At 44.5% G+C, this 8,715-nt stretch overlaps 1 protein-coding gene across 2 annotated transcripts in view; it reads left to right on the top strand.

Annotated features, from left to right (window-relative positions):
• The first annotated feature begins 439 nt into the window (after positions 1-439).
• Positions 440-8,715, top strand: part of ABCA1 (ATP binding cassette subfamily A member 1) — a 106,773-nt gene continuing 98,497 nt past the window's right edge. The window contains exons 1-2 of one of the 2 annotated variants that reach the window (XM_035097202.3): positions 440-658; positions 1,355-1,589. The gene's annotated coding sequence lies outside the window, so the exon portion shown is untranslated. The remainder of the gene's footprint in view (positions 659-1,354; positions 1,590-8,715) is intronic. The other variant, XM_035097200.3, reaches the window with a different exon arrangement.

Below are 8,715 nucleotides of genomic sequence, written 5' to 3'. Positions count from 1 at the left end.
AGTGTCCCTATTTTTCCAGTTTACAGTAGCCATCCCGGTTTCTGATTTGATCCAGGGATGCCCCGCTTTCCCTTGCAGTGATGGCCAAACTTGGCCCTCCAGCTGTTTTTGGGACTACAATTCCCATCACCCCTGACCACCGGCCCTGTTAGCTAGGGATGATGGGAGTTGTAGTCCCAAAACAGCTGGAGGGGCGAGTTTGGCCACCACTGCTTGGACGTCCCTGTTTCCATTGGGGAAATGCATGGGCATCCCACGTCGCCCTTTTAAGAGGCGTGCTTGTCCTCCACGTGCTGGCGGTGAGTGACTGAAATACATAAACAGAGGTAGAGCAGCAGCAGCAGCAAGAGCAGAAGGAAGCCGCGGTTGACCGATAATAACCTCCTCCGTGCAGCGCCGGCGGAATCTATATAAGGAGCTCCGGGTTCAACAGATCTCCTGGTCTCCGTCCGTGGGGCAGCTGGCAAGGGGCAGAAGCAGCTCTCCCCGCCGCCTTACTCGCCCCGCCTGCAAATAACAACCACCACACAACAACAACCACAACCCCTTCGCCCAGGTCTAGGGGGACTATCATCAGGCTTCGTGGCGAGGAGTTTTCTCTTTTCCATTCCCCATCGAAGGGGACAGAAAGACACCCTCGGATCAAACTGGCGAGCAGGTAAGATGAGATGGGGTTTTTTTGGGGGGGTGAGGCTGGGGAAATGGTTGGGGGTTCAAGGGAGTTGTTAAGATGAACTTGTGGGGCTTCCCCTACTTCCACCCACCTCACGCCCCCCCCCCTAGAAAGCTTCATTTGCGCCTATGTAAAATCGACACAAAGAGCCTCAGCGCTGGCGCCGAAAACAACTCACTTTGGGGGGGGGGGACCTCGCTGTTTTTTCTTTTCTTTTCTTTTTCATGCTTTGCGTGGGGCTGGGGAAGCAGACCTCCGAGCATGTGCAGAGCGCGTTTTGTTTCCCATGCACACCTTCCTCCCCCGCACGTTCCGAGCATGCCTGAGCGCCCCAGCACCCTTATTTTTTTGTTGTTGTTCGTTTCGTTTCGGTGCCTGTTGGGTGCAGCTGCGGCCGGGAAGAGGGACTCGTTTTGGAGAGGACAAAAGAGGCGAGGCGAGCCTGGCTTGGCGAGGCATTTAAATGTTTGGGGATCTAGCTAGACAAAAAGCAGCTCCTCCGGTTGCTTGAGGTACCCCTGCCTAACCCCACCGCCGGATATATTTTTCAATTCGTTTTCTTCCCTTCTTCCCTGCCTCTCTTTGTTTTCCCCTGTGTCAAAACAACACATTTAGCTCTTCAGGGTTTAGTTGAGGAGTTGAATGGAGGCAGCGTGCAAATTTATTATTTTCCCCCCTCAGCAGAAAAGGCTCTCTGCACAAGACTTTGGGGCACCTTGGAAAGAGACAAATAAGGTTCCTGGCGGCATCTGGAGGGTTCCCTTGGAGCCGAGCCTGAGAGGGGGAGTCTGTTTTTCTCTTTCTCTCTCTTTCGACGGCTGCTTTATCAGAAGATGCCTCCAGTTGGGGCTGTTGAGGCAAGACCCGAAAAAAATAGGGCTGTGAGGAGAGATAGACAGACATGAGGAGCTCTACGGTAAGTAGCTAGAAATGACCGAGAGTAACCCCGGGGTACATATGGCAGCTTAATGAAAGCCATCAGCCTGGCAAATGGAATAATAATAATAATAATAATAATGGTGCAAATCCATCTCATTTGATGGATTTTGCACCTCAGCCCTGGTAAGAATGCATTCTGGACGCAGGAAAAGTTTTTTGTTTTTTTGTTTTGTTTTTGCTAGGAGAAGCAACATATAGCAATAACAATATATTTATAAGAATAGTAGTAATAAGTTTTAAAACATGCTTCTGGTCTTTTGGCCCACTGTTGTGGAAACAGATTCCATTCTTTGTGAGTCAGGACCCAACAGGAACTGGGAGTTTTGTTTTGCAAGGGGTGGGATAGAAAAAAGGAAGCCCTAGGGAACAGGGACTAGCAATGATTATTTTCCTGCCCAAGCTGATATACAGTGCGATCCTTCTGATCCATTGGTCTGGGAGCATTGTAAATATGTGGAAAAAATAGCCATAGTTGTGTTGGGGGGGGCATATTGGTGATAAATGGGAGTCTGGTATTGTATGCATATGGTTGTGTTTGTGGATTAGGTTAACAGTCTGGGTAAGAATCCCCCCCCCTCAGCCATGAAGCTTGTTAGGTGAGCTGAAGACCCACTTTCTCTCACTGGGTTGTTGTGGTGGGGGGGGGGGGGAACCATGAATCAAACCACACTTCAGTTCTTTGGAGGAAAGTTGAGAGACAAATGTGGCAAATAAACAAGAATAAAAAAAGTTCGAGATGGGTAAAGGTACCCCTGGCCGTTAGGTCCTGTTGCGGACAACTCTGGGGTTGCGGCGTTCATCTCGCTCTATAGGCCAAGGGAGCCGGCGTTTGTCTGCAGACAGCTTCTGGGTCATGTGGCCAGCATGACTAAGCCATTTCTGGCGAACCAGAGCAGCACATGGAAATGGTGTTTACCTTCCCGCCAGAGGGGTACCTATTTATCTATTTGCACTTGACGTGCTTTTGAACTGATAGGTGGGCAGGAGCTGGGTGCTCACTCTGTCACGGGGATTCGAACTGCCGACCTTCTGATTGGCAAGCCCTAGGCCAGGCATCCCCAAACTTCGGCCCTCCAGATGTTTTGGACTACAATTCCCATCATCCCTGACCACTGGTCCTGTTAGCTAGGGATCATGGGAGTTGTAGGCCAAAACATCAGGAGGGCCGCAGTTTGGGGATGCCTGCCCTAGGCTCAGTGGTTTAGACCACAGCGCCACCCGCGTTCCATTTGAGATGGATAACAGGAGTTTATTTGTTTGATGCACCTTTTCCTCCACAGACTTGAAGGCAGCATACATGGTTCTCCCCCCCCCCACATTTAATCCCCACAACAATGCTGCAATATCAGGCCGAGAGGCAGCGACTGGTCCAAGGTCACCCAATAATCTTCGTGGCCGAGTAGAGATTCAAACCCTGGTCTCTCAGTTCCAACACTCTAACCACTTCACAACACTGGCTCTCTTAAAAAAAAAGCAAATCATGTTTTCAACTTTAAATTTAATAAGTTAGTTTCTACCCAGTGAGCTTGCTGCAATTTAAGGTTTGTTTGTTTTTTTATTTTAAAAAAGTGTGCTTAGAAATCATTTTCATGAAGCATCACTGTAGATCCTACATGCGGGTCTTTAGTTGCCTGCACATACTGTGTAGACCAATTGCGGTTCCCCAGGGTCAAAACCCCTGACTTGTATGACTGGCACACAGTTGTCTATTATACCATCCGCCGATACCATCATTGCAAGTTTTAAATGAGATCTAAATAATGATTCCAAACGTTCTTTCTGTGTATGGAGATTTTTTTCTAGGACCTTGGCGGGCAATGCGTTGGCCCTCAAGGCATTGTTGAACTAGGACTTTCATCATCCCTGCCCATTAGTCAGTCTGATGGGAGCTAGAGTCCAACAATGTCTGCAGGGCCACAGACTGCTCACCAATTGTGAAATTCTGCAGAGTGCCTTTATGATGTTGCTGCACATCTTCTTCATATACATGAAACTACAGTGGTACCTCAGGTTACAAATGCTTCAGGTTACAACTCTGCTAACCCAGAAATAGTACCTCAGGTTAAGAACTTTGCTTCAGGATGAGAACAGAAATCGTGCTCTGGCGGCGCGGCAGCAGCAGGAGGCCCCATTAGCTAAAGTGCCTCAGGTTAAGAACAGATTCAGGTTAAGAACGGACCTCTGGAACGAATTAAGTTCTTAACCAGAGGTACTACTGTAGTAAACTAGGGAGAGACATTTTAGCTGAACCCTCTCCCCAAAGTTCTCCGACTGCAGGAAAGACACAATTATTTTGTCTGTGCAAAGTTAGTTTTGCCTCCTTATAGTGTAGAGTTTCCCCACATCCTGGAATGTCCCTTATCCAAGCCATCCTCCCACTTCTTCTCTGCTGTGTAAGCCTTCCCCACTTTTCTGCTTTTCTATCCTGTGGCCTTGTGAAACTCCAGCTGTTTTTGTTCTAAAGAAGCGCTCTTGGTTCATCCAAGGTCACAGCGAGGGCCAGCAGTCCTGGCTGGTCCTCCACGTGGACCGAATGTACATCTTGCAATGTGTCCTAGAACTGCCTGCTTGGCTGCAGCAGGGGAAAGGGTCCCTAAAGGCAGAAAAGACAGGAGTGGATGTTACTGAGCAAATGAAAAGAAGAAGCCTCACATCTTCCTATTCCATCCTGCCAAGGAACATTCAGTGAAGTTAAGAGGGAGGGTAACTAAAATCACGACTTGCTTGTCCCTTTCCTCCATCCCCGTGGAGGAAGGTGGCTAGAAGCTTAACATCTGCAGCTACTCCTGGGGTCATTTTTAAAGATGTAGGTGCCATGACCTGGTCAGGACCTAGAACCCCTACTTTCATCAAAAGAAAGATTCTTCAAGAGGCTCTCAGTGCTGGGATTACAGCAAAGTAAATGACCAACGACCTGATTCCTAAGGGTCAGTGGAATTGCTCTCTGTGAAAGTCAGTTTCATTTTTTTCATATCTGGTTGGATAGACATCTAGTCTAGCCCCTTGCAACGCAGGAATCTTTCGTCTAACAAAAAATGTCTCTGTAGCAAGTTTCCCATTCCAGGACTTCTTCCAGTGAAGTCTGCCTAGAGTTGGTACCGTAGACAACTTCTTGCAAATAGAATAATCATTTCATTTACCGGGTATATCCTACTTTTCTTCCAAGGCAGCATAGCAATGTGATTGGTACTCTTCCCACTGGCATTTTATTCTACCAACAAACCTGTTAGGTAGGCTAGGCTGAGATATATTAAGTGACCCAAAGTCACTGCATGAGTTTCATGGCAGACTTGGGATTTTGAACCTAGGTCTTACTAGTCCTAGTCCTAGTCCAACATTCTTAACCACTACACCAAGTAATAATAATGATAGATAGTCAAATCAATGTTTTGGATTGCAGAACTCATTCTGTTTATAAAAGATTGCATCCTTTTTGTAATTTTTGCAAGGCAAAAAAACTACCAGTAATGAATTATGTAAGTCAATAAGATAATTCCAGCATGTAGAAAGCAATTATGCTGATGACTACAATTATAACAAAAGATTAATGTTTCCTGCTGCAGCTTTCTTTTTAACTTTACCTCTTATCTGCTGTGATAAATATCTTTTAATGAACTTTTGCAGGTGGCAGAACCAACAGACTTTTATGTTTTTATGGTCTTGATTCAAGACTCTTGAATTTTCTATAAGTATGATAGTGACATGGAAATTCACGTGGAAATCAAATGCAAGCATTCTTGTGTTCCCATTCGATACTCCTTTGTGTGCAACGATTCCATTATCTCTGGATGAAAATATGTCTCTCTCTCTATGTCTCTGTGTGCAATCACAGTCCCTTCCCAGGACAGATGGAGCATTCTGGGCTTCTGTGAGACATTCTGCAGATTTGCACTAAATACATAGCATTGGGGTCTCCTGGGGCACCATATTGTTGACATGGCAGATGTAACTGCTCCCTCTGATCTACTGGAGTCCATTGTGTTGATGGGAGTTTGAACACATGCTGTTATTATATCATTCAGCTTGTCTCCTCCTGCATCTGCTTCCAAGGCAGTGATTTTATCAATGCCCTTAGCATGAATATCTTCTACTACTCTGCAGATAAAATTCATTCCAAAAGTGTGTGCCACACAATCCTCTAAATAGTTCTAGAGAAAGGTTCTTCCTATTTGAAAAAGTAATAGCTATCCATTAGGGATTCAGTCTATTCTCCATCAGTTAAAAATGTTAAAGTAAGGGAGGCTTCCTCTGGTCTTCCTGTGTTATGTTCTATCAGCTTAGATTTGGCTTTTGATTGAATACCACATGGGTGTTACTGCAGGCAGCAAATTGATTGTGTGGTTTTTTATAAAGTGGTTCGCATATTTTTGTTTGAAGAAGAGCCTGACAATTGAAAATGTGTTGGGCCTTAATTCATTGCTCAAGGTTCACCTTGTGATCACTTCTGAACTAAAATGTCTTCACTGCAATCGCTGAGGATATTTATCTTCACTTTTCTAGTATTCATAGAAAGACTCCATCATCTCATTCATACATATACATATACATATACATATATATATGATACAGTTCCATTGTTCTTTCTGTTTGTCGCATTCTTGGGTAACCAGGGGATAGGAAACACTGGATGGGCCAAAGAAATTGAGCTTCATTCTCAGTGGTTTCCGTTGACTTCCATGGTACAAAATTGTCTGCAGCCAGCAAAATCACACTTTTATAGCAGTTGGGCTGTAAAGAGATCTGCAAAATGGGAGCCAGAAAGGAAACTTTTACTGAGCTACGCCTGATGCAGAATATTGGCTGGAAATCAAGGGAACAAAGGAAGTTGCATTATGAAATGTGACACAGATCTCCAACGTGGGTTTCACTTCCTCTCTGTACCCTAGGAACCCCATTTTTGGTCTCCGTATAAATGGCACTGAACACTTTTCTTATTCCATGCCATTACCTTTATGGAGCTATGAACCTGTGGGGTTGCAGTCCCATTTTGATGGCGTTTGTGTTAAATGCTTGGGAGACTTGGCTGCCACTTTTAACAGTAGCGTTCCTTTTTCTGTTTTGTGTTATGTATGATTCACGAAGGGGAAAAGTCTGCTCCCTTTGCACTTTTCAGCCTTGGTCACTAGACGAAAACATGTGATCCTGTGTCAAGTACTGTGTCAGAAAGACAAGGCAGGCAGTCGGATAGGATGGAAAACTGTTGACACTGTGTTTTCTCCTCCCAGACAATGCCGCTTAATTCTGTGAGCAAATAAGAAGTTCAAAGGGGGGGTGATTCAGAGAGAGACCACTTACAAACTAGCTCTATCAGTTTAAATGACAAGTTTTAATTGCTCCTTCGTTCCTTCTAATAAATTCTTGACTTGGGTTTGGGATAAATGCTTCGCAGAGGTGTAAGCGTCAATATCAGGCTCTTGCTTCTTCTTTAACATGAATGACTACATTGAATTGGACATTTTATCCCCCTAGCTCTGCTTCTAAATAGCTCTTAGGTTAATCCAATAAAGAAACACTTTCTTCACATCATGTTAACTCCATTAGGAAGCAGTTAGTGTGTTAGGTGAGAAAGAGAGTGCTTTTTTAGACATTATGAGTTTGAGCTAGTCTGGACTGGAGGCGCCATCTTTTTTTTGGAAAAGCAGCTGGGATGATAGTTTTCCATCAAAATATACTCTGGCTCCCACTTCTAACAGGCAACCTGAGGGGTGCTGCAGGAATAAGAAATCAAAATTACATACCAAGCTGACTTGATGGTCTGCATGAAATCAATGGGGTTTCCCCTCCTCCTTTAATAGGCTTAGGTTGCAATTCTGTACCTGCTTACCTGGGAGTAAGTCCATTTGAACTCAGTGAGGTTTACTTCTGAGTAAACATGCATTAGATTGTGTTGTTAGATCAATAGGTAGACTAATCAGCTAAAACTTTGCTGATTAATTAGGGGTGGCACTTTGAATCAGGTGGCAAATTATAATCTTAACCCTCAGTGCTAGCTTTTGTTTATTAGGCTATAAATTATTCAGCATATATCAAAAGGTATATCAAAAGGCCCCACTGTTGAGTAGAGTGTTAATTTTTAAAAGTAAGTCAAACCAATCATTGAAAAACTGAAGTATTAACTAAAAATCCTTTAACAGCCCGTCTTTTTAACACACAACCCAACAAGCATCCTTGATCTTGCACTATTGTAAAACTGTGTGTGCCTTTCAGTGTTGGGCTCACATGGGCAATGCAATACACCAGGCGTCCCCAAACTTTGGTCCTCCAGATGTTTTGGACTACAATTCCCATCTTCCCCGACCACTGGTCCTGTTAGCTAGGGATCATGGGAGCTGTAGGCCAAAACATCTGGAGGGCTGCAATTTGGGGATGCCTGCGATACACCAATTCAGCATCTCTGAAATGGGGATTTGAGTCCCTTGAGCCAGTCTCAAATCCCTGTTTTGCCTATAGTGGGCTTGTTCGTACTTCTTCTATCTTTGGTGCTCCACTTTGAGTGGCAACCAGGTGTACAATCTGATTGTATGGTTAGTTCCTGGCCCATGCTAGGACACTGGCGTACTCCCATTGTGTCTCCTGGTGCTGACATAGGAACAGACCACACAATCCAGAGAATCCGTGTGTAGTTGCCATTTGAAGAATGACAGCCCAGCACTTTCTGAAGACTGTAAAGTTCGGGGAGTCCAGTTCTTTAGAGGTAGATTTTTAAAGTAGTTCTGAGAGCTTGACACCAGAGGGCAGAGTATTTACCGGCATACAAACACATGAAGGTATTTATACCCAAAGGACAATTTCTGTAGAAAGATAAACAAGAAATAAGGTTGTACGGTACCGTTGCATGCTTGGACGCTACAGTAATAAGACTTTGAACTAATATGAGCGACCGGGGAACAATTTTTTCCCCCATTTTCTGTTGCGTGAGATTTTACAACTGTTCTTATATGTTCTTTCAATGCTGATTTCATATCTGAAGTCGGTTTTGTTCTGTAAGCTCTAGTTTTTTTGCAATTCATGTTTTTCACTTTTCACCATAATCTTCGTTTTTCGCAATGCAAGAATTCAGTACAGTATATACAAGCTGCTGTTGTTCAGGTAAGAATTTGCGC

Source organism: Zootoca vivipara, chromosome 15 (assembly GCF_965207765.1).
Source record: "Zootoca vivipara chromosome 15, rZooViv2.hap1.1, whole genome shotgun sequence".
Classification (NCBI taxonomy): Eukaryota; Metazoa; Chordata; class Lepidosauria; order Squamata; family Lacertidae; genus Zootoca; species Zootoca vivipara.
Note: the sequence above shows the minus strand (reverse complement) of the source record. Positions and strands in the feature narration are given on the sequence as shown.